Source organism: Phyllobates terribilis, unplaced genomic scaffold (genome assembly GCF_046119375.1).
Source record: "Phyllobates terribilis strain yellow unplaced genomic scaffold, ASM4611937v1 Scaffold_1900__1_contigs__length_193379, whole genome shotgun sequence".
NCBI lineage: Eukaryota > Metazoa > Chordata > Amphibia > Anura > Dendrobatidae > Phyllobates > Phyllobates terribilis.
Window position 1 is genome coordinate 110,231 of NW_027364660.1, and position 21,296 is coordinate 131,526.

The following is a 21,296-nucleotide window of genomic DNA, read 5'->3' on the forward strand; positions in this document are numbered from 1 at the left end:
TTCCGAGACCCGTAGCGTCTCCATTTTTCGGGATCTGGGGCCGGTTGAGAGCTTATTTTTTGGACAGCGGCATTTAACTGGTTAACAGCCGCGGGTGGATCGCGATACCACCCACGGCTGTTACAGGCACATGTCAGCTGTAAGAATCAGCTGACATGTGCCCGGTTCAGTGCGGGCTCAGCGCCAAAGCCCCGGCTGAACTGGCCTTTCCGACCTGGTGCGTACTATTACTTAGTGAGTCACAAACAGTACTCTTCATCAATCTGGCTCCAACTTTCTCTGATTGCTGTTGCCAGATCAGCTTTGCAGGTTGGAGCCTTGTCATGGACCATTTTCTTCGACTTCCACCAAAGATTTTCAATTGGATTGAGATCCGGACTATTTGCAGGCCATGACATTGACCTTATGTGTCTTCTTTCAGGGAATGTTTTCACAGTTTTTGCTCTATGGCAGGATGCATTATCATCTTGAAAAATGATGTCATCATCCCCAAACATCCTTTCAATTGATGGGATAAGAAAACTGTCCAAAATATCAATGTAAACTTTTATTGAAGATGTAATGACAGCCATCTCCCCAGTGCCTTTACCTGACATGCAGCCCCATATCATCAATGACTGTGGAGATTTGCATGTTCTCTTCATGCAGTCATCTTTATAAATCTCATTGGAACGGCACCAAACAAAAGTTCCAGCATCATCACCTTGCCCAATGCAGATTCGCGATTCATCACTGAATATGACTTTCATCCAGTCATCCACAGTCCACGATTGCTTTTCCTTAGCCCATTGTAACCTTGTTTTTTTCTCTTTAGGTGTTAATGATGGCTTATGTTTAGCTTTTCTGTATGTAAATCCCATTTCCTTTAGGCGATTTCTTACAGTTCGGTCACAGACATTGACTCCTGTTTCTTCCCATTCGTTCCTCATTTGTTTTGTTGTGCATTTCCTGTTTTGGAGACATATTGCTTTAAGTTTCCGGTCTTGACACTTTGATGTCTTCCTTGGTCTACCAGTATGTTTGCCTTTAACAACCTTCCCATGTTGTTTGTATTTGGTCCAGATTTTAGACACAGCTGACTGTGAACAACCATCATCTTTTGCAACATTACGTGATGATTTACCTTCTTTTAAGAGTTTGATAATCCTCTCCTTTGTTTCAATTGACATCTCTCGTGTTGGAACCATGATTCATGTCAGTCCACTTGGTGCAACAGATCTCCGAGGTGTGATCACTCCTTTTTAGATGCAGACTAACGAGCAGATCTAATTTGATGCAGGTGTTAGCTTTAGAAATGAAAATTTACAGGGTGATTCCATAATTTTTTCCTCAGAATTTAGTGATTCCATAATTTTTTCCCTCTGCTTGGTCTGAAAAAAACTACCCTTACTGAGTACCACATTTTTTATCTTGATTTCTTTCAGTGTTTCTTAAAGCCATAAAGTTGCCATTAGAAATGACTTTAGTTTTGTGCCATGTCTGTGATCTGCTTTTTTTTCAACAACATTAAACAACTCAATGAACATCCTCCGAGCCCGGGGATTCCATAATTTTTGCCAGGGGTTGTATATCACGCTGTAATCCTCTTTCTAGACTTATCTGCCTTCTACATCACTCTGTGCTCCTCCTACATTACTCTGTTCTCCTCCTCCTGGACCCGTCCTCCGCCTTCTACATTACTCTGTGTTCCGCCTCGTCTTTTACCTGTCTTCCATCTTCTACATTACTCCGTGCCCACCCTCTCGACCCATCTTCCGCCTTCTACATTATGCTGTGATCCTCCTTCTAGACCCGTCCTCTGCCTTCTACATTACTCTGAGCTCCTCCTAGACCTGTCCTCTGCCTTCTACATTACTGTGCTCCTCCTCCTAGACCCGACCGCTGCCTTCTACATTAGTCTGTGCTCCTCCTCCTAGACCTGTCCTCTGCCTTCTATATTACTCTGTGCTCCTCCTCCTAGACCTGTCCTCTGCCTTCTACATTACTCTGTGCTCCTGCTAGACCTGTCCTCTGCCTTCTACATTACTGTGCTCCTCCTCCTAGACCCGACCTCTGCCTTCTACATTACTCTTTGCTCCTCCTCCTAGACCTGTCCTCTGCCCTCTACATTATTCTGTGCTCCTCCTCCAAGACCTGTCCTCTACCTTCTATATTACTCTGTGCTCCTCCTCCTAGACCCGTCCTCCGCCTTCTACATTACTCTCTGCTCCTCCTCCTAGACCCGTCCTCTTCCTTCTACATTACTCTGTGCTCTTCCTCCTAGACCCGTCCTCTGCCTTCTACATTATTCTGTGCTCCTCCTCCTAGACCTGTCCTCTGCCTTCTACATTACTCTGTGCTCCTCCTCCTAGACCCGTCATCTGCCTTCTACATTACTCTGTGCTCCTCCTCCTAGACCCGACCTCTGCCTTCTACATTACTCTGTGCTCCTCCTCCTAGACCCGTCCTCTGCCTTCTACATTACTAAGTGCTCCTCCTAGACATGTCCTCTGCCCTCTACATTACTCTGTGCTCCTCCTCCTAGACATGTCCTCTGCCCTCTACATTACTCTGTGCTGCTCCTCCTAGACCTGTCCTCTGCCTTCTACATTACTCTGTGCTCCTCCTCCTAGACCCGACCTCTGCCTTCTACATTACTCTGTGCTCCTCCTCCTAGACTCGTCCTCTGCCTTCTACATTACTATGTGCTCCTCCTAGACATGTCCTCTGCCCTCTACATTACTCTGTGCTCCTCCTCCTAGACATGTCCTCTGCCCTCTACATTACTCTGTGCTGCTCCTCCTAGACCCGTCCTCTGCCTTCTACATTACTCTGTGCTCCTCCTCCTAGACCCGACCTCTGCCTTCTACATTACTCTGTGCTCCTCCTCCTAGACCCGTCCTCTGCCTTCTACATTACTATGTGCTCCTCCTAGACATGTCCTCTGCCCTCTACATTACTCTGTGCTCCTCCTCCTAGACATGTCCTCTGCCCTCTACATTACTCTGTGCTGCTCCTCCTAGACCTGTTCTCTGCCTTCTACATTACTCTCTGCTCCTCCTCCTAGACCTGTCCTCTGCCTTCTACATTACTCTGTGCTCCTCCTCTTAGACCTGTCCTCTGCCTTCTACATTACTCTGAGCTCCTCCTCCTAGACCTGTCCTCTGCCTTCTACATTACTCTGTGCTCCTCCTCCTAGACCCGTCCTCTGCCTTCTACATTACTATGTGCTCCTCCTCCTAGACCCGTCCTCTGCCTCCTACATTACTCTGTGCTCCTCCTCCTAGATTCGTAATCTGCCTTCTACATTACTCTTTGCTCCTCCTAGACCTGTCCTCTGACTTCTACATTACTCTGTGCTCCTACTCCTAGACCCGTACTCTACCTTCTACATTACTCTGTGCTCCTCCTAGACCTGTCCTCTGCCTTCTACATTACTCTGAGCTCCTCCTCCTAGACCTGTCCTCTGCCTTCAACATTACTCTGTGCTCCTCCTCCTAGACCCGTCCTCTGCCTTCTACATTACTCTGTGCTCCTCCTCCTAGACCTGTCCTCTGCCTTCTACATTACTCTGTGCTCCTGCTAGACCTGTCCTCTGCCTTCTACATTACTGTGCTACTCCTCCTAGACCCGACCTCTGCCTTCTACATTACTCTGTGCTCCTCCTCCTAGACCTGTCCTCTGCCCTCTACATTATTCTGTGCTCCTCCTCCAAGACCTGTCCTCTACCTTCTACATTACTCTGTGCTCCTCCTCCTAGACCTGTCCTCCGCCTTCTACATTACTCTCTGCTCCTCCTCCTAGACTCGTCCTCTTCCTTCTACATTACTCTGTGCTCTTCCTCCTAGACCGGTCCTCTGCCTTCTACATTACTCTGTGCTCCTCCTCCTAGACCTGTCCTCTGCCTTCTACATTACTCTGTGCTCCTCCTCCTAGACCCATCCTCTGCCTTCTACATTACTATGTGCTCCTCCTAGACATGTCCTCTGCCCTCTACATTACTCTGTGCTCCTCCTACTAGACATGTCCTCTGCCCTCTACATTACTCTGTGCTGCTCCTCCTAGGCCTGTCCTCTGCCTTCTACATTACTCTCTGCTCCTCCTCCTAGACCTGTCCTCTGCCTTCTACATTACTCTGTGCTCCTCCTCTTAGACCTGTCCTCTGCCTTCTACATTACTCTGAGCTCCTACTCCTAGACCTGTCCTCTGCCTTCTACATTACTCTGTGCTCCTCCTCCTAGACCCGTCCTCTGCCTTCTACATTACTATGTGCTCCTCCTCCTAGACCCGTCCTCTGCCTCCTACATTACTCTGTGCTCCTCCTCCTAGACCCGTCCTCTGCCTTCTACATTACTCTTTGCTCCTCCTAGACCTGTCCTCTGACTTCTACATTACTCTGTGCTCCTACTCCTAGACCCGTACTCTACCTTCTACATTACTCTGTGCTCCTCCTAGACCTGTCCTCTGCCTTCTACATGACTATGAGCTCCTCCTCCTAGACCTGTCCTCTGCCTTCTACATTACTCTGTGCTCCTCCTCCTAGACCCGTCCTCTGCCTTCTACATTACTCTGTGCTCCTCCTAGACCTGTCCTCTGCCTTCTACATTACTCTGTGCTCCTCCTCCTAGACCCATCCTCTGCCTTCTACATTACTCTGTGCTCCTCCTCCAAGACCTGTCCTCTGCCTTCTACATTACTCTGTGCTCCTCCTCCAAGACCTGTCCTCTACCTTCTATATTACTCTGTGCTCCTCCTCCTAGACCCGTCCTCCGCCTTCTACATTACTCTCTGCTCCTCCTCCTAGACCCGTCCTCTTCCTTCTACATTACTCTGTGCTCTTCCTCCTAGACCCGTCCTCTGCCTTCTACATTATTCTGTGCTCCTCCTCCTAGACCTGTCCTCTGCCTTCTACATTACTCTGTGCTCCTCCTCCTAGACCCATCATCTGCCTTCTACATTACTCTGTGCTCCTCCTCCTAGACCCGACCTCTGCCTTCTACATTACTCTGTGCTCCTCCTCCTAGACCCGTCCTCTGCCTTCTACATTACTAAGTGCTCCTCCTAGACATGTCCTCTGCCCTCTACATTACTCTGTGCTCCTCCTCCTAGACATGTCCTCTGCCCTCTACATTACTCTGTGCTGCTCCTCCTAGACCTGTCCTCTGCCTTCTACATTACTCTGTGCTCCTCCTCCTAGACCCGACCTCTGCCTTCTACATTACTCTGTGCTCCTCCTCCTAGACTCGTCCTCTGCCTTCTACATTACTATGTGCTCCTCCTAGACATGTCCTCTGCCCTCTACATTACTCTGTGCTCCTCCTCCTAGACATGTCCTCTGCCCTCTACATTACTCTGTGCTGCTCCTCCTAGACCCGTCCTCTGCCTTCTACATTACTCTGTGCTCCTCCTCCTAGACCCGACCTCTGCCTTCTACATTACTCTGTGCTCCTCCTCCTAGACCCGTCCTCTGCCTTCTACATTACTCTGTGCTCCTCCTCCTAGACCTGTCCTCTGCCTTCTACATTACTCTGTGCTCCGCTTCCTAGTCCTGTCCTCTGCCTTCTACAAAACTCTGTGCTCCTCCTCCTAGACCTTTCCTCTGCCTTCTACATTCCTCTGTGCTCCTACTCCTAGACCCGTCCTCTGCCATCTACATTCCTTTGTGCTCCTTCTCCTAGACCCGTCCTCTGCCTTCTACATTACTCTGTGCTCCTCCTCGTAGACCCGTCCTCCGCCTTCTACATTACTCTGTGCTCCTCCTCCTGGATCTGTCCTCTGCCTTCTACATTACTCTGTGCTCCTCCTCCTAGACCCGTCCTCTGCCTTCTACATTACTCTGTGCTCCTCCTCGTAGACCTGTCCTCTGCCTTCTACACTACTCTGTGCTCCGCTTCCTAGTCCTGTCCTCTGCCTTCTACAAAACTCTGTGCTCCTCCTCTTAGACCTGTCCTCTGCCTTCTACATTACTCTGTGCTCCTCCTCCTGGATCTGTCCTCTGCCTTCTACATTACTCTGTGCTCCTCCTCCTAGACCCGTCCTCTGCCTTGTACATTACTCTGTGCTCCTCCTCGTAGACCCGTCCTCCGCCTTCTACATTACTCTGTGCTCCTCCTCCTAGACCTGTCCTCCGCCTACTACATTACTCTGTGCTCCTCCTCCTAGACCTGTCCTCCGCCTTCTACATTACTCTGTGCTCCTCCTCCTAGACTCGCCCTCTTCCTTCTACATTACTCTATGCTCCTCCTCCTAGTCCCGTCCTCTTCCTTCTACATTACTCTGTGATCCTCCTCCTAGACCTGTCCTCCGTCATCTACATTACTCTGTGCTCCTCTTCCTAGACCTGTCCTCTTCCTTCTACATTACTCTGTGCTCCTCCTCCTAGACCTGTCCTCTGCCTTCTACATTACTTTGTGCTCCTCCTCCTAGACCTATCCTCTGCCTTCCACATTACTCTATGCTCCTCCTCCTAGACCTGTCCTCCGCCTTCTACATTACCCTGTGCTCCTCCTCCTAGACCCGTCCTCTGCCTTCTACATTACTCTGTGCTCCTCCTCCTAGACCCGTCCTCTGCCTTCTACATTACTCTGTGCTCCTCCTCCTAGACCTGTCCTCTGCCTTCTACATTACTCTGCGCTCCTCCTCCTAGACCCGTCCTCTGCCTTCTACATTACTCTGTGCTCCTCCTCCTAGACCTGTCCTCTGCCTTCTACATTACTGTGCTCCTCCTAGACCTGTCTTCTGCCTTCTACATTACTCTGTGCTCCTCCTCCTAGACCCGTCCTCTGCCTTCTACATTACTCTTTGCTCCTCCTCCTAGACCTGTCCTCTGCCTTCTACATTACTCTGTGCTCCTCCTCCTAGACCCATCCTCTGCCTTCTACATTACTCTGTGCTCCTCCTCCTAGACCTGTCCTCTGCCTTCTACATTTCTCTGTGCTCCTCCTCCTAGACCCATCCTCTGCCTCCTACATTACTCTGTGCTCCTCCTCCTAGACCTGTCCTCTTCCTTCTACATTACTCTGTGCTCCTCCTCCTAGACCTGTCCTCTTCCTTCTACATTATTCTGTGCTCCTCCTCCTAGACCCGTCCTCTGCCTTCTACATTACTCTGTGCTCCTCCTCCTAGACCCATCCTCTGCCTTCTACATTACTCTGTGCTCCCCCTCCTAGACCTGTGATCTGTGTTCTACATTACTCTGTGCTCCTCCTCATAGACCCGTCCTCTGCCTTCTACATTACTCTGTGCTCCTCCTCCTAGACCCGTCATCTGCCTTCTACATTACTCTGTGCTCCTCCTCCTAGACCCATCCTCTGCCTTCTACATTACTCTGTGCTCCTCCTCCTAGACCCGTCCTCTGCCTTCTACATTACTCTGTGCTCCTCCTCCTAGACCCATCCTCTGCTTTCTACATTACTCTGTGCTCCTCCTGCTAGACCTGTCCTCTTCCTTCTACATTACTCTGTGCTCCTCCTCCTAGACCCGTCCTCTGCCTTCTACATTACTCTGTGCTCCTCCTCCTAGACCAGTCCTCTGTCTTCTACATTACTCTGTGCTCCTCCTCCTAGACCCGTCCTCTGCCTTCTACATTACTCTGTGCTCCTCCTAGACCTGTCCTCTGCCTTCTACATTACTCTGTGCTCCTCCTCCTAGACCCGTCCTCTGCCTTCTACATTACTCTGCGCTCCTCCTCCTAGACCTGTCCTCTGCCTTCTACATTACTCTGCACTCCTCCTCCTAGACCCGACCTCTGCCTTCTACATTACTCTGTCCTCCTCCTCCTAGACCTGTCCTCTGCCTTCTACATTACTATGTGCTCTTCCTCCTAGACCCGTCCTCTGCCTTCTACATTACTCTGTGTTCCTCCTAGTCCTGTCCTCTGCCTTCTACATTACCCTGTGCTCCTCCTCCTAGACCTGTCCTTTGCCCTGTACATTACTCTGTGCTCTTCCTCCAAGTCCTGTCCTCTGCCTTCTACATTACTCTGTGCTCCTCCTCCTAGACCAGTCCTCTGCCTTCTACATTACTCTGTGCTCCTTCTCCTAGACCCATCCTCTGCCTTCTACATTACTCTGTGCTCCTCCTCCTAGACCCGTCCTCTGCCTTCTACATTACTTTGTGCTCCTCCTCCTAGACCCGTCATGTGCCTTCTACATTACTCTGTGCTCCTCCTCCTAGACCTATCCTCTGCCTTCTACATTACTCTGTGCTCCTCCTCCTAGACCCATCCTCTGCCTTCTACATTACTCTGTGCTCCTCCTCCTAGACCCGTCCTCTGCCTTCTACATTACTCTGTGCTCCTACTCCTAGACCCGTTCTCTGCCTTCTACATTACTGTGCTCCTACTCCTAGACCCGTCCTCTGCCTTCTACATTACTGTGCTCCTCCTCCTAGACCCGTCCTCTGCCTTCTACATTACTCTGTGCTCCTCCTCCTAGACCCCTCCTCTACCTTCTACATTACTCTGTGCTCCTCCTCCTAGACCCGTCCTCTGCCTTCTACATTACTGTGCTCCTACTCCTAGACCCCTCCTCTGCCTTCTACATTACTCTGTGCTCCTTCTCCTAGACCCGTCCTCTGCCTTCTACATTACTCTGTGATACTCCTCCTAGACCTGTCCTCTGCCTTCTACATTACTCTGTGCTCCTCCTCCTAGACCTGTCCTCTGCCCCCTACATTACTCTGAGCTCCTCCTCCTACACCTGTCCTCTGCCTTCTACATTACTCTGTGATCCTCCTCCTAGACCCGTCCTCTGCCTTCTACATTACTCTGTGCTCCTCCTCCTAGACCTGTCCTCTGCCCCCTACATTACTCTGAGCTCCTCCTCCTACACCTATCCTCTGCCTTCTACATTACTCTGTGATCCTTCTCCTAGACCTGTCCTCTGCCTTCTACATTACTCTGTGATCCTCCTCCTAGACCTGTCCTCCGCCTTCTACATTAGTCTGTGATCCTCCTCCTAGACCTGTCCTCTGCCTTCTACATTACTCTGTGCTCCTTCTCCTAGACCCGTCCTCTGCCTTCTACATTACTCTGTGCTCTCAGCCTGTCTTCCGCCTTCTACAACCCCTGGCAAAAATTATGGAATCACCGGGCTCGGAGGATGTTCATTCAGTTGTTTAACCCCTTAACGACCTTGGGTTTTTCTGTTTTTGCATTTTCGTTTTTTGCTCCCCTTGTTCCCAGAGCCATACCGTTTTTATTTTTTGGTCAATATGGCCGTGTGAGGGCTTATTTTTTGCGGTACAAGTTGTACTTTTGAACGCCATCACTGGTTTTACTATATCCTGTGCTGGAAAACGGTAAAAAAATTCCAAGTGCGGTGAAATTGCAAAAACAAATGCAATTCCACAGTTGTTTTTTGGGTCCTTTTTTTTTCCAACTTTCACTGACTGCTAAAACTGACCGGCCATTATTATTTTCCAGGTCATTACGAGTTCGGAGACACTAAACGTGTATAGGTTATTTTTCATTTAAGTGGTGAAAAAAAAATCCAAAGTTTGCTGAAAAAAAAAAAAGGCGCCATTTTCCGAGACCCGTAGCGTCTCCATTTTTCGGGATCTGGGGCCGGTTGAGAGCTTATTTTTTGGACAGCGGCATTTAACTGGTTAACAGCCGCGGGTGGATCGCGATACCACCCACGGCTGTTACAGGCACATGTCAGCTGTAAGAATCAGCTGACATGTGCCCGGTTCAGTGCGGGCTCAGCGCCAAAGCCCCGGCTGAACTGGCCTTTCCGACCTGGTGCGTACTATTACTTAGTGAGTCACAAACAGTACTCTTCATCAATCTGGCTCCAACTTTCTCTGATTGCTGTTGCCAGATCAGCTTTGCAGGTTGGAGCCTTGTCATGGACCATTTTCTTCGACTTCCACCAAAGATTTTCAATTGGATTGAGATCCGGACTATTTGCAGGCCATGACATTGACCTTATGTGTCTTCTTTCAGGGAATGTTTTCACAGTTTTTGCTCTATGGCAGGATGCATTATCATCTTGAAAAATGATGTCATCATCCCCAAACATCCTTTCAATTGATGGGATAAGAAAACTGTCCAAAATATCAATGTAAACTTTTATTGAAGATGTAATGACAGCCATCTCCCCAGTGCCTTTACCTTACATGCAGCCCCATATCATCAATGACTGTGGAGATTTGCATGTTCTCTTCATGCAGTCATCTTTATAAATCTCATTGGAACGGCACCAAACAAAAGTTCCAGCATCATCACCTTGCCCAATGCAGATTCGCGATTCATCACTGAATATGACTTTCATCCAGTCATCCACAGTCCACGATTGCTTTTCCTTAGCCCATTGTAACCTTGTTTTTTTCTCTTTAGGTGTTAATGATGGCTTATGTTTAGCTTTTCTGTATGTAAATCCCATTTCCTTTAGGCGATTTCTTACAGTTCGGTCACAGACATTGACTCCTGTTTCTTCCCATTCGCTCCTCATTTGTTTTGTTGTGCATTTCCTGTTTTGGAGACATATTGCTTTAAGTTTCCGGTCTTGACACTTTGATGTCTTCCTTGGTCTACCAGTATGTTTGCCTTTAACAACCTTCCCATGTTGTTTGTATTTGGTCCAGATTTTAGACACAGCTGACTGTGAACAACCATCATCTTTTGCAACATTACGTGATGATTTACCTTCTTTTAAGAGTTTGATAATCCTCTCCTTTGTTTCAATTGACATCTCTCGTGTTGGAACCATGATTCATGTCAGTCCACTTGGTGCAACAGATCTCCGAGGTGTGATCACTCCTTTTTAGATGCAGACTAACGAGCAGATCTAATTTGATGCAGGTGTTAGCTTTAGAAATGAAAATTTACAGGGTGATTCCATAATTTTTTCCTCAGAATTTAGTGATTCCATAATTTTTTCCCTCTGCTTGGTCTGAAAAAAACTACCCTTACTGAGTACCACATTTTTTATCTTGATTTCTTTCAGTGTTTCTTAAAGCCATAAAGTTGCCATTAGAAATGACTTTAGTTTTGTGCCATGTCTGTGATCTGCTTTTTTTTCAACAACATTAAACAACTCAATGAACATCCTCCGAGCCCGGGGATTCCATAATTTTTGCCAGGGGTTGTATATCACGCTGTAATCCTCTTTCTAGACTTATCTGCCTTCTACATCACTCTGTGCTCCTCCTACATTACTCTGTTCTCCTCCTCCTGGACCCGTCCTCCGCCTTCTACATTACTCTGTGTTCCGCCTCGTCTTTTACCTGTTTGCCACCTTCTACATTACTCCGTGCCCACCCTCTCGACCCATCTTCCGCCTTCTACATTATGCTGTGATCCTCCTTCTAGACCCGTCCTCTGCCTTCTACATTACTCTGAGCTCCTCCTAGACCTGTCCTCTGCCTTCTACATTACTGTGCTCCTCCTCCTAGACCCGACCGCTGCCTTCTACATTAGTCTGTGCTCCTCCTCCTAGACCTGTCCTCTGCCTTCTATATTACTCTGTGCTCCTCCTCCTAGACCTGTCCTCTGCCTTCTACATTACTCTGTGCTCCTGCTAGACCTGTCCTCTGCCTTCTACATTACTGTGCTCCTCCTCCTAGACCCGACCTCTGCCTTCTACATTACTCTTTGCTCCTCCTCCTAGACCTGTCCTCTGCCCTCTACATTATTCTGTGCTCCTCCTCCAAGACCTGTCCTCTACCTTCTATATTACTCTGTGCTCCTCCTCCTAGACCCGTCCTCCGCCTTCTACATTACTCTCTGCTCCTCCTCCTAGACCCGTCCTCTTCCTTCTACATTACTCTGTGCTCTTCCTCCTAGACCCGTCCTCTGCCTTCTACATTATTCTGTGCTCCTCCTCCTAGACCTGTCCTCTGCCTTCTACATTACTCTGTGCTCCTCCTCCTAGACCCGTCATCTGCCTTCTACATTACTCTGTGCTCCTCCTCCTAGACCCGACCTCTGCCTTCTACATTACTCTGTGCTCCTCCTCCTAGACCCGTCCTCTGCCTTCTACATTACTAAGTGCTCCTCCTAGACATGTCCTCTGCCCTCTACATTACTCTGTGCTCCTCCTCCTAGACATGTCCTCTGCCCTCTACATTACTCTGTGCTGCTCCTCCTAGACCTGTCCTCTGCCTTCTACATTACTCTGTGCTCCTCCTCCTAGACCCGACCTCTGCCTTCTACATTACTCTGTGCTCCTCCTCCTAGACTCGTCCTCTGCCTTCTACATTACTATGTGCTCCTCCTAGACATGTCCTCTGCCCTCTACATTACTCTGTGCTCCTCCTCCTAGACATGTCCTCTGCCCTCTACATTACTCTGTGCTGCTCCTCCTAGACCCGTCCTCTGCCTTCTACATTACTCTGTGCTCCTCCTCCTAGACCCGACCTCTGCCTTCTACATTACTCTGTGCTCCTCCTCCTAGACCCGTCCTCTGCCTTCTACATTACTATGTGCTCCTCCTAGACATGTCCTCTGCCCTCTACATTACTCTGTGCTCCTCCTCCTAGACATGTCCTCTGCCCTCTACATTACTCTGTGCTGCTCCTCCTAGACCTGTTCTCTGCCTTCTACATTACTCTCTGCTCCTCCTCCTAGACCTGTCCTCTGCCTTCTACATTACTCTGTGCTCCTCCTCTTAGACCTGTCCTCTGCCTTCTACATTACTCTGAGCTCCTCCTCCTAGACCTGTCCTCTGCCTTCTACATTACTCTGTGCTCCTCCTCCTAGACCCGTCCTCTGCCTTCTACATTACTATGTGCTCCTCCTCCTAGACCCGTCCTCTGCCTCCTACATTGCTCTGTGCTCCTCCTCCTAGATTCGTAATCTGCCTTCTACATTACTCTTTGCTCCTCCTAGACCTGTCCTCTGACTTCTACATTACTCTGTGCTCCTACTCCTAGACCCGTACTCTACCTTCTACATTACTCTGTGCTCCTCCTAGACCTGTCCTCTGCCTTCTACATTACTCTGAGCTCCTCCTCCTAGACCTGTCCTCTGCCTTCAACATTACTCTGTGCTCCTCCTCCTAGACCCGTCCTCTGCCTTCTACATTACTCTGTGCTCCTCCTCCTAGACCTGTCCTCTGCCTTCTACATTACTCTGTGCTCCTGCTAGACCTGTCCTCTGCCTTCTACATTACTGTGCTACTCCTCCTAGACCCGACCTCTGCCTTCTACATTACTCTGTGCTCCTCCTCCTAGACCTGTCCTCTGCCCTCTACATTATTCTGTGCTCCTCCTCCAAGACCTGTCCTCTACCTTCTACATTACTCTGTGCTCCTCCTCCTAGACCTGTCCTCCGCCTTCTACATTACTCTCTGCTCCTCCTCCTAGACTCGTCCTCTTCCTTCTACATTACTCTGTGCTCTTCCTCCTAGACCGGTCCTCTGCCTTCTACATTACTCTGTGCTCCTCCTCCTAGACCTGTCCTCTGCCTTCTACATTACTCTGTGCTCCTCCTCCTAGACCCATCCTCTGCCTTCTACATTACTATGTGCTCCTCCTAGACATGTCCTCTGCCCTCTACATTACTCTGTGCTCCTCCTACTAGACATGTCCTCTGCCCTCTACATTACTCTGTGCTGCTCCTCCTAGGCCTGTCCTCTGCCTTCTACATTACTCTCTGCTCCTCCTCCTAGACCTGTCCTCTGCCTTCTACATTACTCTGTGCTCCTCCTCTTAGACCTGTCCTCTGCCTTTTACATTACTCTGAGCTCCTACTCCTAGACCTGTCCTCTGCCTTCTACATTACTCTGTGCTCCTCCTCCTAGACCCGTCCTCTGCCTTCTACATTACTATGTGCTCCTCCTCCTAGACCCGTCCTCTGCCTCCTACATTACTCTGTGCTCCTCCTCCTAGACCCGTCCTCTGCCTTCTACATTACTCTTTGCTCCTCCTAGACCTGTCCTCTGACTTCTACATTACTCAGTGCTCCTACTCCTAGACCCGTACTCTACCTTCTACATTACTCTGTGCTCCTCCTAGACCTGTCCTCTGCCTTCTACATGACTATGAGCTCCTCCTCCTAGACCTGTCCTCTGCCTTCTACATTACTCTGTGCTCCTCCTCCTAGACCCGTCCTCTGCCTTCTACATTACTCTGTGCTCCTCCTAGACCTGTCCTCTGCCTTCTACATTACTCTGTGCTCCTCCTCCTAGACCCATCCTCTGCCTTCTACATTACTCTGTGCTCCTCCTCCAAGACCTGTCCTCTGCCTTCTACATTACTCTGTGCTCCTCCTCCAAGACCTGTCCTCTACCTTCTATATTACTCTGTGCTCCTCCTCCTAGACCCGTCCTCCGCCTTCTACATTACTCTCTGCTCCTCCTCCTAGACCCGTCCTCTTCCTTCTACATTACTCTGTGCTCTTCCTCCTAGACCTGTCCTCTGCCTTCTACATTATTCTGTGCTCCTCCTCCTAGACCTGTCCTCTGCCTTCTACATTACTCTGTGCTCCTCCTCCTAGACCCGTCATCTGCCTTCTACATTACTCTGTGCTCCTCCTCCTAGACCCGACCTCTGCCTACTACATTACTCTGTGCTCCTCCTCCTAGACCCGTCCTCTGCCTTCTACATTACTAAGTGCTCCTCCTAGACATGTCCTCTGCCCTCTACATTACTCTGTGTTCCTCCTCCTAGACATGTCCTCTGCCCTCTACATTACTCTGTGCTGCTCCTCCTAGACCTGTCCTCTGCCTTCTACATTACTCTGTGCTCCTCCTCCTAGACCCGACCTCTGCCTTCTACATTACTCTGTGCTCCTCCTCCTAGACTCGTCCTCTGCCTTCTACATTACTATGTGCTCCTCCTAGACATGTCCTCTGCCCTCTACATTACTCTGTGCTCCTCCTCCTAGACATGTCCTCTGCCCTCTACATTACTCTGTGCTGCTCCTCCTAGACCCGTCCTCTGCCTTCTACATTACTCTGTGCTCCTCCTCCTAGACCCGACCTCTGCCTTCTACATTACTCTGTGCTCCTCCTCCTAGACCCGTCCTCTGCCTTCTACATTACTATGTGCTCCTCCTAGACATGTCCTCTGCCCTCTACATTACTCTGTGCTCCTCCTCCGAGACATGTCCTCTGCCCTCTACATTACTCTGTGCTGCTCCTCCTAGACCTGTTCTCTGCCTTCTACATTACTCTCTGCTCCTCCTCCTAGACCTGTCCTCTGCCTTCTACATTACTCTGTGCTCCTCCTCTTAGACCTGTCCTCTGCCTTCTACATTACTCTGAGCTCCTCCTCCTAGACCTGTCCTCTGCCTTCTACATTACTCTGTGCTCCTCCTCCTAGACCCGTCCTCTGCCTTCTACATTACTATGTGCTCCTCCTCCTAGACCCGTCCTCTGCCTCCTACATTACTCTGTGCTCCTCCTCCTAGATTTGTAATCTGCCTTCTACATTACTCTTTGCTCCTCCTAGACCTGTCCTCTGACTTCTACATTACTCTGTGCTCCTACTCCTAGACCCGTACTCTACCTTCTACATTACTCTGTGCTCCTCCTAGACCTGTCCTCTGCCTTCTACATTACTCTGAGCTCCTCCTCCTAGACCTGTCCTCTGCCTTCAACATTACTCTGTGCTCCTCCTCCTAGACCCGTCCTCTGCCTTCTACATTACTCTGTGCTCCTCCTCCTAGACCTGTCCTCTGCCTTCTACATTACTCTGTGCTCCTGCTAGACCTGTCCTCTGCCTTCTACATTACTGTGCTACTCCTCCTAGACCCGACCTCTGCCTTCTACATTACTCTGTGCTCCTCCTCCTAGACCTGTCCTCTGCCCTCTACATTATTCTGTGCTCCTCCTCCAAGACCTGTCCTCTACCTTCTACATTACTCTGTGCTCCTCCTCCTAGACCTGTCCTCCGCCTTCTACATTACTCTCTGCTCCTCCTCCTAGACTCGTCCTCTTCCTTCTACATTACTCTGTGCTCTTCCTCCTAGACCGGTCCTCTGCCTTCTACATTACTCTGTGCTCCTCCTCCTAGACCTGTCCTCTGCCTTCTACATTACTCTGTGCTCCTCCTCCTAGACCCATCCTCTGCCTTCTACATTACTATGTGCTCCTCCAAGACATGTCCTCTGCCCTCTACATTACTCTGTGCTCCTCCTACTAGACATGTCCTCTGCCCTCTACATTACTCTGTGCTGCTCCTCCTAGGCCTGTCCTCTGCCTTCTACATTACTCTCTGCTCCTCCTCCTAGACCTGTCCTCTGCCTTCTACATTACTCTGTGCTCCTCCTCTTAGACCTGTCCTCTGCCTTCTACATTACTCTGAGCTCCTACTCCTAGACCTGTCCTCTGCCTTCTACATTACTCTGTGCTCCTCCTCCTAGACCCGTCCTCTGCCTTCTACATTACTATGTGCTCCTCCTCCTAGACCCGTCCTCTGCCTCCTACATTACTCTGTGCTCCTCCTCCTAGACCCGTCCTCTGCCTTCTACATTACTCTTTGCTCCTCCTAGACCTGTCCTCTGACTTCTACATTACTCTGTGCTCCTACTCCTAGACCCGTACTCCACCTTCTACATTACTCTGTGCTCCTCCTAGACCTGTCCTCTGCCTTCTACATGACTATGAGCTCCTCCTCCTAGACCTGTCCTCTGCCTTCTACATTACTCTGTGCTCCTCCTCCTAGACCCGTCCTCTGCCTTCTACATTACTCTGTGCTCCTCCTAGACCTGTCCTCTGCCTTCTACATTACTCTGTGCTCCTCCTCCTAGACCCATCCTCTGCCTTCTACATTACTCTGTGCTCCTCCTCCAAGACCTGTCCTCTGCCTTCTACATTACTCTGTGCTCCTCCTACTAGACCTGTCCTCTGCCTTCTACATTACTCTGTGCTCCTCCTCCTAGACCTGTCCTCTGCCTTCTACATTTCTCTGTGCTCCTCCTCCTAGACCCGTCCTCCGCCTTCTACATTACTCTGTGCTCCTCCTCCTAGACATGTCCTCCGCCTTCTACATTACTCTGTGCTTATACTCCTAGACCCGACCTCTGCCTTCTACATTACTCTGTGCTCCTCCTCCTAGACCTGTCCTCTGACTTCTACATTACTCTGTGCTCCTCCTCCTAGACCTGTCCTCCGCCTTCTACATTACTCTGTGCTCATACTCCTAGACTCGACCTCTGCCTTCTACATTACTCTGTGCTCCTCCTCCTAGACCTGTCCTCTGCCTTCTACATTACTCTGTGCTCCTCCTCCTAGACCTGTCCTCTGCCTTCTACATTACTCTGTGTTCCTCCTCCTAGTCATGTCCTCTGCCTTCTACATTACTCTGTGCTGCTCCTCCTAGACCTGTCCTCTGCCTTCTACATTACTCTGTGCTCCTCCTCCTAGACCCGACCTCTGCCTTCTACATTACTCTGTGCTCCTCCTCCTAGACTCGTCCTCTGCCTTCTACATTACTATGTGCTCCTCCTAGACATGTCCTCTGCCCTCTACATTACTCTGTGCTCCTCCTCCTAGACATGTCCTCTGCCCTCTACATTACTCTGTGCTGCTCCTCCTAGACCCGTCCTCTGCCTTCTACATTACTCTGTGCTCCTCCTCCTAGACCCGACCTCTGCCTTCTACATTACTCTGTGCTCCTCCTCCTAGACCCGTCCTCTGCCTTCTACATTACTATGTGCTCCTCCTAGACATGTCCTCTGCCCTCTACATTACTCTGTGCTCCTCCTCCGAGACATGTCCTCTGCCCTCTACATTACTCTGTGCTGCTCCTCCTAGACCTGTTCTCTGCCTTCTACATTACTCTCTGCTCCTCCTCCTAGACCTGTCCTCTGCCTTCTACATTACTCTGTGCTCCTCCTCTTAGACCTGTCCTCTGCCTTCTACATTACTCTGAGCTCCTCCTCCTAGACCTGTCCTCTGCCTTCTACATTACTCTGTGCTCCTCCTCCTAGACCCGTCCTCTGCCTTCTACATTACTATGTGCTCCTCCTCCTAGACCCGTCCTCTGCCTCCTACATTACTCTGTGCTCCTCCTCCTAGATTTGTAATCTGCCTTCTACATTACTCTTTGCTCCTCCTAGACCTGTCCTCTGACTTCTACATTACTCTGTGCTCCTACTCCTAGACCCGTACTCTACCTTCTACATTACTCTGTGCTCCTCCTAGACCTGTCCTCTGCCTTCTACATTACTCTGAGCTCCTCCTCCTAGACCTGTCCTCTGCCTTCAACATTACTCTGTGCTCCTCCTCCTAGACCCGTCCTCTGCCTTCTACATTACTCTGTGCTCCTCCTCCTAGACCTGTCCTCTGCCTTCTACATTACTCTGTGCTCCTGCTAGACCTGTCCTCTGCCTTCTACATTACTGTGCTACTCCTCCTAGACCCGACCTCTGCCTTCTACATTACTCTGTGCTCCTCCTCCTAGACCTGTCCTCTGCCCTCTACATTATTCTGTGCTCCTCCTCCAAGACCTGTCCTCTACCTTCTACATTACTCTGTGCTCCTCCTCCTAGACCTGTCCTCCGCCTTCTACATTACTCTCTGCTCCTCCTCCTAGACTCGTCCTCTTCCTTCTACATTACTCTGTGCTCTTCCTCCTAGACCGGTCCTCTGCCTTCTACATTACTCTGTGCTCCTCCTCCTAGACCTGTCCTCTGCCTTCTACATTACTCTGTGCTCCTCCTCCTAGACCCATCCTCTGCCTTCTACATTACTATGTGCTCCTCCAAGACATGTCCTCTGCCCTCTACATTACTCTGTGCTCCTCCTACTAGACATGTCCTCTGCCCTCTACATTACTCTGTGCTGCTCCTCCTAGGCCTGTCCTCTGCCTTCTACATTACTCTCTGCTCCTCCTCCTAGACCTGTCCTCTGCCTTCTACATTACTCTGTGCTCCTCCTCTTAGACCTGTCCTCTGCCTTCTACATTACTCTGAGCTCCTACTCCTAGACCTGTCCTCTGCCTTCTACATTACTCTGTGCTCCTCCTCCTAGACCCGTCCTCTGCCTTCTACATTACTATGTGCTCCTCCTCCTAGACCCGTCCTCTACCTCCTACATTACTCTGTGCTCCTCCTCCTAGACCCGTCCTCTGCCTTCTACATTACTCTTTGCTCCTCCTAGACCTGTTCTCTGACTTCTACATTACTCTGTGCTCCTACTCCTAGACCCGTACTCTACCTTCTACATTACTATGTGCTCCTCCTAGACCTGTCCTCTGCCTTCTACATGACTATGAGCTCCTCCTCCTAGACCTGTCCTCTGCCTTCTACATTACTCTGTGCTCCTCCTCCTAGACCCGTCCTCTGCCTTCTACATTACTCTGTGCTCCTCCTAGACCTGTCCTCTGCCTTCTACATTACTCTGTGCTCCTCCTCCTAGACCCATCCTCTGCCTTCTACATTACTCTGTGCTCCTCCTCCAAGACCTGTCCTCTGCCTTCTACATTACTCTGTGCTCCTCCTACTAGACCTGTCCTCTGCCTTCTACATTACTCTGTGCTCCTCCTCCTAGACCTGTCCTCTGCCTTCTACATTTCTCTGTGCTCCTCCTCCTAGACCCGTCCTCCGCCTTCTACATTACTCTGTGCTCCTCCTCCTAGACATGTCCTCCGCCTTCTACATTACTCTGTGCTTATACTCCTAGACCCGACCTCTGCCTTCTACATTACTCTGTGCTCCTCCTCCTAGACCTGTCCTCTGACTTCTACATTACTCTGTGCTCCTCCTCCTAGACCTGTCCTCCGCCTTCTACATTACTCTGTGCTCATACTCCTAGACTCGACCTCTGCCTTCTACATTACTCTGTGCTCCTCCTCCTAGACCTGTCCTCTGCCTTCTACATTACTCTGTGCTCCTCCTCCTAGACCTGTCCTCTGCCTTCTACATTACTCTGTGTTCCTCCTCCTAGTCATGTCCTCTGCCTTCTACATTACTCTGTGCTCCTCCTCCTAGTCCCATCCTCCGCCTTCTACATTACTCTGTGCTCCTCCTCCTAGACCTGTCCTCTGCTTTCTACATTACTCTGTGCTCCTCCTCCTAGACCTGTCCTCTGCCTTCTACATTACTCTGTGCTCCGCTTCCTAGTCCTGTCCTCTGCCTTCTACAAAACTCTGTGCTCCTCCTCCTAGACCTTTCCTCTGCCTTCTACATTCCTCTGTGCTCCTACTCCTAGACCCGTCCTCTGCCATCTACATTCCTTTGTGCTCCTTCTCCTAGACCCGTCCTCTGCCTTCTACATTACTCTGTGCTCCTCCTCGTAGACCCGTCCTCCGCCTTCTACATTACTCTGTGCTCCTCCTCCTGGATCTGTCCTCTGCCTTCTACATTACTCTGTGCTCCTCCTCCTAGACCCGTCCTCTGCCTTCTACATTACTCTGTGCTCCTCCTCGTAGACCTGTCCTCTGCCTTCTACACTACTCTGTGCTCCGCCTCCTAGACCTGTCCTCTGCCTTCTACATTACTCTGTGCTCCTCCTCCTGGATCTGTCCTCTGCCTTCTACATTACTCTGTGCTCCTCCTCCTAGACCCGTCCTCTGCCTTGTACATTACTCTGTGCTCCTCCTCGTAGACCCGTCCTCCGCCTTCTACATTACTCTGTGCTCCTCCTCCTAGACCTGTCCTCCGCCTACTACATTACTCTGTGCTCCTCCTCCTAGACCTGTCCTCCGCCTTCTACATTACTCTGTGCTCCTCCTCCTAGACTCGCCCTCTTCCTTCTACATTACTCTATGCTCCTCCTCCTAGTCCCGTCCTCTTCCTTCTACATTACTCTGTGATCCTCCTCCTAGACCTGTCCTCCGTCATCTACATTACTCTGTGCTCCTCTTCCTAGACCTGTCCTCTTCCTTCTACATTACTCTGTGCTCCTCCTCCTAGACCCATCCTCTGCCTTCTACATTACTCTGAGCTCTTCCTCCTAGACCTGTCCTCTGCCTTCTACATTACTTTGTGCTCCTCCTCCTAGACCTATCCTCTGCCTTCTACATTACTCTATGCTCCTCCTCCTAGACCTGTCCTCCGCCTTCTACATTACCCTGTGCTCCTCCTCCTAGACCCGTCCTCTGCCTTCTACATTACTCTGTGCTCCTCCTCCTAGACCCGTCCTCTGCCTTCTACATTACTCTGTGCTCCTCCTCCTAGACCTGTCCTCTGCCTTCTACATTACTCTGCGCTCCTCCTCCTAGACCCGTCCTCTGCCTTCTACATTACTCTGTGCTCCTCCTCCTAGACCTGTCCTCTGCCTTCTACATTACTGTGCTCCTCCTAGACCTGTCTTCTGCCTTCTACATTACTCTGTGCTCCTCCTCCTAGACCCGTCCTCTGCCTTCTACATTACTCTGTGCTCCTCCTCCTAGACCCATCCTCTGCCTTCTACATTACTCTGTGCTCC